The sequence below is a fragment of the Populus alba genome, chromosome 10 (genome assembly GCF_005239225.2).
Source record: "Populus alba chromosome 10, ASM523922v2, whole genome shotgun sequence".
Taxonomy (NCBI): domain Eukaryota; kingdom Viridiplantae; phylum Streptophyta; class Magnoliopsida; order Malpighiales; family Salicaceae; genus Populus; species Populus alba.
Genome location: NC_133293.1, coordinates 53,275 through 60,854, shown reverse-complemented (window position 1 = coordinate 60,854; position 7,580 = coordinate 53,275). Strand labels below are relative to the sequence as shown.

At 38.2% G+C, this 7,580-nt stretch overlaps 1 long non-coding RNA gene across 3 annotated transcripts; it reads left to right on the top strand.

Moving 5' to 3' along the window:
- The first annotated feature begins 1,865 nt into the window (after positions 1-1,865).
- On the top strand, positions 1,866-5,241 carry LOC140956056 (uncharacterized). Of its 3 annotated transcripts, XR_012171076.1 has the most exons (4): positions 1,866-2,138; positions 2,229-2,897; positions 3,510-3,732; positions 4,292-5,241. It is a non-coding gene; the product is annotated as an uncharacterized lncRNA (long non-coding RNA). The 3 variants fall into 3 exon arrangements; XR_012171075.1 differs by having other exon boundaries at positions 2,474-2,897; positions 3,510-5,241; XR_012171074.1 differs by having other exon boundaries at positions 3,510-5,241.
- The last annotated feature ends 2,339 nt before the right edge of the window (positions 5,242-7,580 follow it).

Below are 7,580 nucleotides of genomic sequence, written 5' to 3'. Positions count from 1 at the left end.
TCGAACCTTTATAAAATTATGATGACATCATGTATTAATTAACTAAGTTAGGTAAATAAACTTGCAAAAATATTACTTTACCTCGAGATTATCCAACAAACCAATAACAACTTCTCATAAATATTAAATATTCATTATGATCATTTATCAACGTCCATACGTACAAATTAATATATATAAATTTACAAAAATTACCATACTGCAATATCATTGATAAAATTTAAAACGGACCCATTAAGCAAGCTATTAATTATTTCAAAACAGCATATGTAATTCGGTAATTCCATAAAGTTTTAACGAATTAGAAACAAATACAATCTTACAAAATCTAAAACAAACCATAACAGGTATAAAATTATACATTCATATACTACAAGTTTGTTTGAGAAATAACAATAAAACATGTACATCTACTAACAAAATACATATACTAAAAAAAAAAACAAAATCGACATTTAAATGTTAAAATTTAAAAAGATAGAATTACTTATAAAAATTGATAAAATCCGTCGGCAAATCAGAACACGGATGTTGTGACCACAAAACTTCAAGAAATATAACTTGTTGTGCTGAGATGAGGGAGATTTTTGTTTGGGTGCTGGTTGTTTGCAGATGGGGAGAGTTGAGATTAGGAAGAAGAAGGAGAAATAGGGGAGGAGAGGGTCGGCAGGTAGGGAATTATATTAACTTTTTCTGACGGTTTCACCGACGGATTATTCTGTCGAATATTCTGTTGTAAAAATAAACACGTCACCGTACGGATCCATCATTTCAAATCCGTCGGTATTTTTAACGGTGAATCGGTCACGTCAATGTACGGTTCTGCTGTTTTGAATCCGTCAGAAAAAACCACCTCGCCAAAACCTTCATGTCAGCGACCTTTTTTTTTTTTTTAATTCTGAACTTTTCATCCGTAATTCAGTCAGTAATTATCGACGGATAGTGTCCGTCGGTAGGTACCGACTGAATTACAGATGGAAAAAAATTGTATAAGGTTATTGTGCTTGTTATCATAATTTCTAAGGACAACTCGGATTGATATAAAAAGCCAGCCATATGAGTGGGGGCAAGGAAAGTTAGCTGACCATATGAAGAGTAAAGAGGAAAAGGGGGAAATTATGGTTTTCCTTAATGAATTTATTATAATAGGTTGTTTTCTTTATGTGAATGTATCTGTGAATTGAATTAAATTAGCATGAAAAGAATAAGGGAACTCTTGGCGCGAGCAGTCATGCGTAATTCCATCAAAATCAATATGCACACATGCATTACAATTTACAAACTGAATTCGTTGTAACGAGAACTATAAATAGACTTACAGGATCGTTGACTTGCATCGGTCAGCGTCGCTCAGCAGATCTCGTAAATGAGTCTTTTAAATTTTCTCAACGTGAGACTGCAAATAAATAATTAAATACTGATGATTCTTTCTTTCATATATATGAAACAAAATTCAAAAATAAGAAGCATTTTTTTATTTACCTTCAAGTCCTTCCATGGCTGGGTTTCGCAGATTATAGTTGATGAAGCCATTGTAGTTTTGTTTCTATGATTTAGTCAGGGTTCGATAAATAAAGAATAAAAAAAACCATCGAAATACATGAGTAAAGCAAGAGAACTAGTCACCACTAGACGATGATACATGAGAAGAGATCGCCGAAATAAATGAGTGATGCAAGAGAACTAATCACCGACAAACAATGCCCGAGAAGAGAATGGATGAGCTCTGGGTTTTCTTTCCTTTTGTGGGACGAGGAAGAGAGGAGGGGAGGGCACATGAAAAGGACAAGACACGAGAAGGGTGTGTTTCTAGTGTTAACGGTCTTCTTGGATTTTTTTACTTTGCTTGAGACTTCCTTTACAGGATAGGACGCTTCAACTCTTTGATAGACAAAACTCAATTTATTACTACCACTGCTACTACCATCAGCAGCTTCATTCTCAGTGCCATCTCCACTCCCAATTCTATCCTCGCCGAAAATACCCAACTTGACGATAATTTTAAAGATGGCACTGATGCTCTGAATCACGAAACCACCCGCCCAAATGACCAGCTTGACATTTCCAACTTGTGTTTGCCTCAGCGACTTATCCAAGCTCTTCACACTCGCGGAATTACCAATCTTTTCACCATTCAAGTCAGTACTTCCCTCCTTGTCCCCTTCATCTCTTTATTTGCAATACTGGATAGTATTTTCTTATGGAGTATCCTCTTATTGTTTTTCTAGATTGTGTTGCTTTTGTTTTTCCCTTGAATGATTTAGAGAGCTGTTTTAGTCCCGGCACTAGAAGGTCGAGATATCATTGCTCGTGTAAAGAATCTGACTGGAAAGGCATTAGCTTTTGGCATTCCCGTCATCAAACGCCTCACTGAACAAACAAGTTCACAGACACTCATAATGCCACATATCATGTCTCCCTTTATAATTCTTTGAATTCATGACCTCAATGTCTTTCTTTTCTAACTTCACAGGCCAAATGGTAGGCTTCCTAGAGTTTTGGTCCTAACACCGACTCGGATGTTAGCGAAGCAAGTAGAGAAAGAAATGAAAAGGTCTGCACCTTATTTGAATACTGTCTGTGCCTATGGAGGGGTTTCGTATATCATCCAGCAAAATGCTCGTTCTCGTGGGGTTGACATTGTAGTTGGAACTTGGAACTCCAGGCCGAACCATTGAACTATTGAAAGGTAACAGCCTCAAATTGGAAGAGGTTGAGTATTTGGTCCTTGATGAAGCTGATCAAATGCTTTCATTTGGATTTGAGGAGGATGTGGAAATTATTTTCGGAAATCTACCATCAAAGCGCACCAGAGCATGTTTTTCTCTGCAACTTTGACTTCCTGGGTTAAGAAATTGGAAAGGAAATATTTGGACAGTCCTTTGCAGATTGATCTGGTATAACCCCTTTTCTTTTATTCTTGTTTTTTCTCGTTTACTTTCCCTTTCCCTTTCCCTTTCTTGCTATTGCAAGTATCTGTTGGCATTGGGAGAGAAATGGCTTTACTTGCAGGTAATAAATTTTGGATTTGGCCATGGCAAGTAAAAAAAGGAAAGTAAAGAATAAGATCAAGTTAGTGCCTGCTGTCCAAGGGTAGCTAAGATCCTATTTCTATTTGCTTCTTCTAGATGCCTGGCTGTATGTTACGTATTGTAATTTCGTTTGATCTAAGTGCTCATGAAGTGAAAAATAACCATGATTTCGGTTGATAGTATTTTTTTTTAAAGTGCACGCTTAAGAAATAGGGAGAGAATATGTGAAATAACATGCATCAGCTATGAATGGTTTGTGTGGTTGCTTTGTCAGTAGCAAGTAGTGAAAAAGGTACCTTGGGTAAGGTTTCAAGTTCTATAGTCAGCTTTACACATCTTTGGCATTTGTTCTAACTTCTAAGGCTTTCAGTTCTTTTTTGTTGTTCTGAGATAGGCAAAAGAATTAAAATATACATGCCCTTAGTCTCTAAAATTTTCTGATTTATCTAATCCATGGATTCTAACCATCATGTTCAGGTTTATGCAGTGAGTGGGAAAACTATTGTCTTTACTCAGACTAAACAAGATGCTGATGGAGTCACCATGACTAAGAATTAGTATAGCTTCTGAGGCATTCCGTGGAGATATATCCCAACATCAGAGGGAGAGAACTTTGAATGGTTTTCGACAGGGAAAGTTCCCTGTGCTTGTTGCAACTGACATTGCATCTCATGGGCTTGATATCCCGAATGTTGATTTGGTAAGGTCATGGAGTTGCTTTTTGTAACTTTGCATTAAGAAAATTCGAATTCTTTTTTAACTTTCTGTTTTATTTGTGTGGTTGTCAGTGTTGTGCCTTCTGAAATGCTGTAAGAAAGAGGGAAACAAAGTCCTATTCTCTCCATAAACATTAGACAGTGGTGTTGCGGTTGGTATTGGAGATTTGGTTTTGTATTTGAGCAAACCCATAGAATATGGAAATTTGTCGAATTAGCATAGAGTATGTGACCTTTTGAATCATTATTTAATGCCATGCTTATAACCAGGAGAAATGTACATTCAGCCCTATGAAAAACATGTATGTAGTGCATCCTCGTACACAAGATCGAAGGCTTTGATGACTTTTAACACCCAGTTCCATGTAATCCTGCAACTCATTGGAATTTGTGCGCATAGTTTTTTATTCTAACATGTTGGTTGCAATTTACTGGTTTCAATATACTGAGAAATGTGACACCTGTTTTTAGGTTATTCACTGAGCTTTCGGATGATCCAGGAACTTTAATTTGTGCATCGATGTGGTCGTACTGATTGTGCAGGAAAGGAAGGTAACGTTATTTTAATGTTTAACAGCAATCAAAGGAGTGCAATAAGATCCCTGGAGCGTGTTGCGTGGTGCAAATTTGAGTTTGTTAATCCACCAGCTATTGAAGAGGTTTTGGAGTCATCAGCTGGGCAAATGGTTGCTACTTTAGACGGAGTTCAGCCTGAGTCCTCATAGTTTTTCGCCCCATCTGCCCAGAAATTGATCGAAGAACAACGAAGAAGTGCTCTTCCTACTAGACTAGGACATTCGAGCAAAAAGGAACCTCATGCAGAATTATCTGCTTTAGGTCGACATTTAAGCATGTCTGCCCAGGAAGCTGTTACACGCGGAAATAGAATAAACAAACTGAGAAGAGGGAAGTTTAAAATACCGTTAAGTTAGACGGTGCGTTTTGATATTTCAGTTATAATCAATGTTATGCGTTTTATATTCGATTGTAAAAGCCACGTGCTTATAATCGTAAGAAGAAGGAAACTGTATATTTAGTAGAATTCTGTTACTAGCAGAGGCACAAAAAGAATGATATAACAAATTCCTTCATCTGCGGAACACACTCTCTATTCGTCTCATACTCCTTCTATACTCTTACCAACAATTCTGTGTAATTGCCCTTACTCGTCTGCCATTGCCATTATCTTCTTGTTGTTCATTAATCCTGAAAGTAATATTCTGTCAAACATCTACAAATCTAACAAGGTTGCTCCAAGTGGTATCAGAGCAGCATCTTTTGACTCGACAATGCCACTAGAGACGAGATCCCAAGATGCTAGGAAGGCGGATGAACCCAATCCGGAGCATGCTCAAGCGTATGATCAAATACAACAGCTCAATGACACCAGGGCAGATACCAATATACGCTTTCGCGAGCTTAAGGAGGTCCTCAATGCCCTTGTCTTTCGTGTAGATTCAGTCTTGCAGAACACTCAACTCGTTGCCAATGAAACCAATCCACATAAGGCATCTCATCAACAACCACCTGCATCTCAATACACTATTGCGAGAGATTTCTCAGTTAAGCTCAATGGAAACAATGAAGGTACACCTCCCTACTACTCTATACGTAGACCAAAAAGAGAGTTCCCTGTATTTGAGGGAAATAATGTACTTAAATGGATTTATAAATGCAATCAATATTTTGATGTGGAAGAGGTTGCAGAGCATGATAAGCACAAATTGGCCTCTTACTACTTGGAATGACTTTATATTGGCACTAGAATTTCATGAGAAGTCTGGGGGGACAGGTAGTGCCTTGACCAGAATACATAGAAGCCTTATGTTGTAGGTTTAGGGGGGAAAGGAATCCAGTAGAAGAACTCATTGAATTAAAACAGAAAAACGACTTGGAAACTTACATAAAGGACTTTGACATCCTATGGAACCGATTAGAGATTTCTGAAAAAAATGCACTGGTATTTTTTATAGGAGGGTTGGAAGTGGAGGTCAAGAATTTGATAAAAATGTTTGAACCAAAAACTCTCAAACAAGCTTACACCCTTGCCTGTTTACAAGACAATACACTCACCCACCGACGTTATAGTTCAAATCCTAATAAACAAACCTACCAACCCGCTGCATATGCTCACCAAAGTAAACCATACACTCCAACCAGCTACAACAAAAACTTACCAGGATCTTCCAGCAACACCTCTAAACCATTTTCCAATGGTTTGCTACCCACCCCCCACCCTATAACACCAACCCAGTCAACAGAACCACTCGACCTATCATAAACAAGGACTTAGACGAGAGAAGAGCTAAAGGTCTATGTTTCTGGTGTGATGAAAAATTTGTTCTTGGCCATCGATGCCAAAACAAAAGGTTGTACTCCCTGTGTATTGTTGAAGAGGAGGGAGAGTTTAGTGACAGGGATGGGGTGATTGAAGAAGAACATGTCACTCATAACCCACACCTTTCTCTCAATGCATTAGAAAGGGTAGTAGGGCTGAATACATTAAGAGTCACGGGCAGGGTAGAAAAACAACCCTTGTTTATTTTGGTAGATTTAGGCAGCACTCACAACTTCATCAACAACCAGGTGGCAAACAGTTTACATTGCAGACTCACCAGCATAAAAGCCTTAACTGTATAAGTTGTTGACGGGGGAATCATGACTTGCTCTTCTGTGTGCCACAATTTACAATGGTCAATGCAAGGAGTGTCCTTCGAGACTGATGTGTATACGTTGGAACTCCAAAATTGTGACATGATTTTAGGTATCCAGTGGTTAGCTAAACTAAAGACCATTACCTGCAATTATGAGGAAATGTGGATGGCATTTATGTGGCAGGGCCAAAAAGTTTGTATTAAAGGAGACAAACTGATACCGATACCAGTGGAAACCATTCGAGTAGAACAACTCAATAGTCTGTTGTGTAACATCAACCTGATAGCCGAAATTAGCCTTGGCAGCTATTGAATTGAAATCCGTTGATCACGTAGAAGATTCTGCAGCAACTATAAATCAGGCCAAATCTCAGCAAGCGGAGAAGACTTAACAAACCTGGACCTTTATTTTCAGTTATGATTACATGCCTTGATTTACGTCTCCAGATTCTATTTTGAATTTTGTATAGCAAATTAGTAGGAGTGATTTACTTACAGCTGTATTATAAATATTCAGACTCTGTGCACATATGGAATTAAGAAAATCACTTTGCCTCATCTGTTCTGTTAATTTCTACATGGTATCAGAGCAGGCGACTTACGTCCTCTCATAAAGATCCTTCTCTGTCCATTACTTTCACCTCTTCCTTCTAAACTCCTGTCTCATATTCCTCTTAGCCACCATGACCACCTCTCCTCATTCTTCCTCTACTTCTAACAACACTCTACCTGTCTTTAATCCTTCTTCCAGCCTCAACATCACCAAACTTACTCGCAGCAATTTTCTAAATTGGAAAGCAACCATGCTTCCCTATCTCAAAGGTCAAAAAGTGTTTGGCTATGTTGATGGCACTATTAAAATGCCTGCAAAGGAAATTCTTCATAGTAATGGCACAATGCAACCAAATCCAGCCTTTGATATCTGGGAAACTCAAGACAATCTTCTTCTCAGTTGTATTAATGCCTCTCTCACTGATGATATACTCATGCAAGTAGCACAATGCACTTCTTCTCATGCAGTTTGGAAATCTCTTCACACTACTTTTGCTACACAATCAAAAGCTAAGGCCATCCAAATCCGTTCACAGCTTGCTACTGCTCGTAAAACCACTCAGTCTGTTACAGAATATTTCTTGTATGTAAAAAGGCTCTCTGATGAACTAGCTATGGCAGGACAG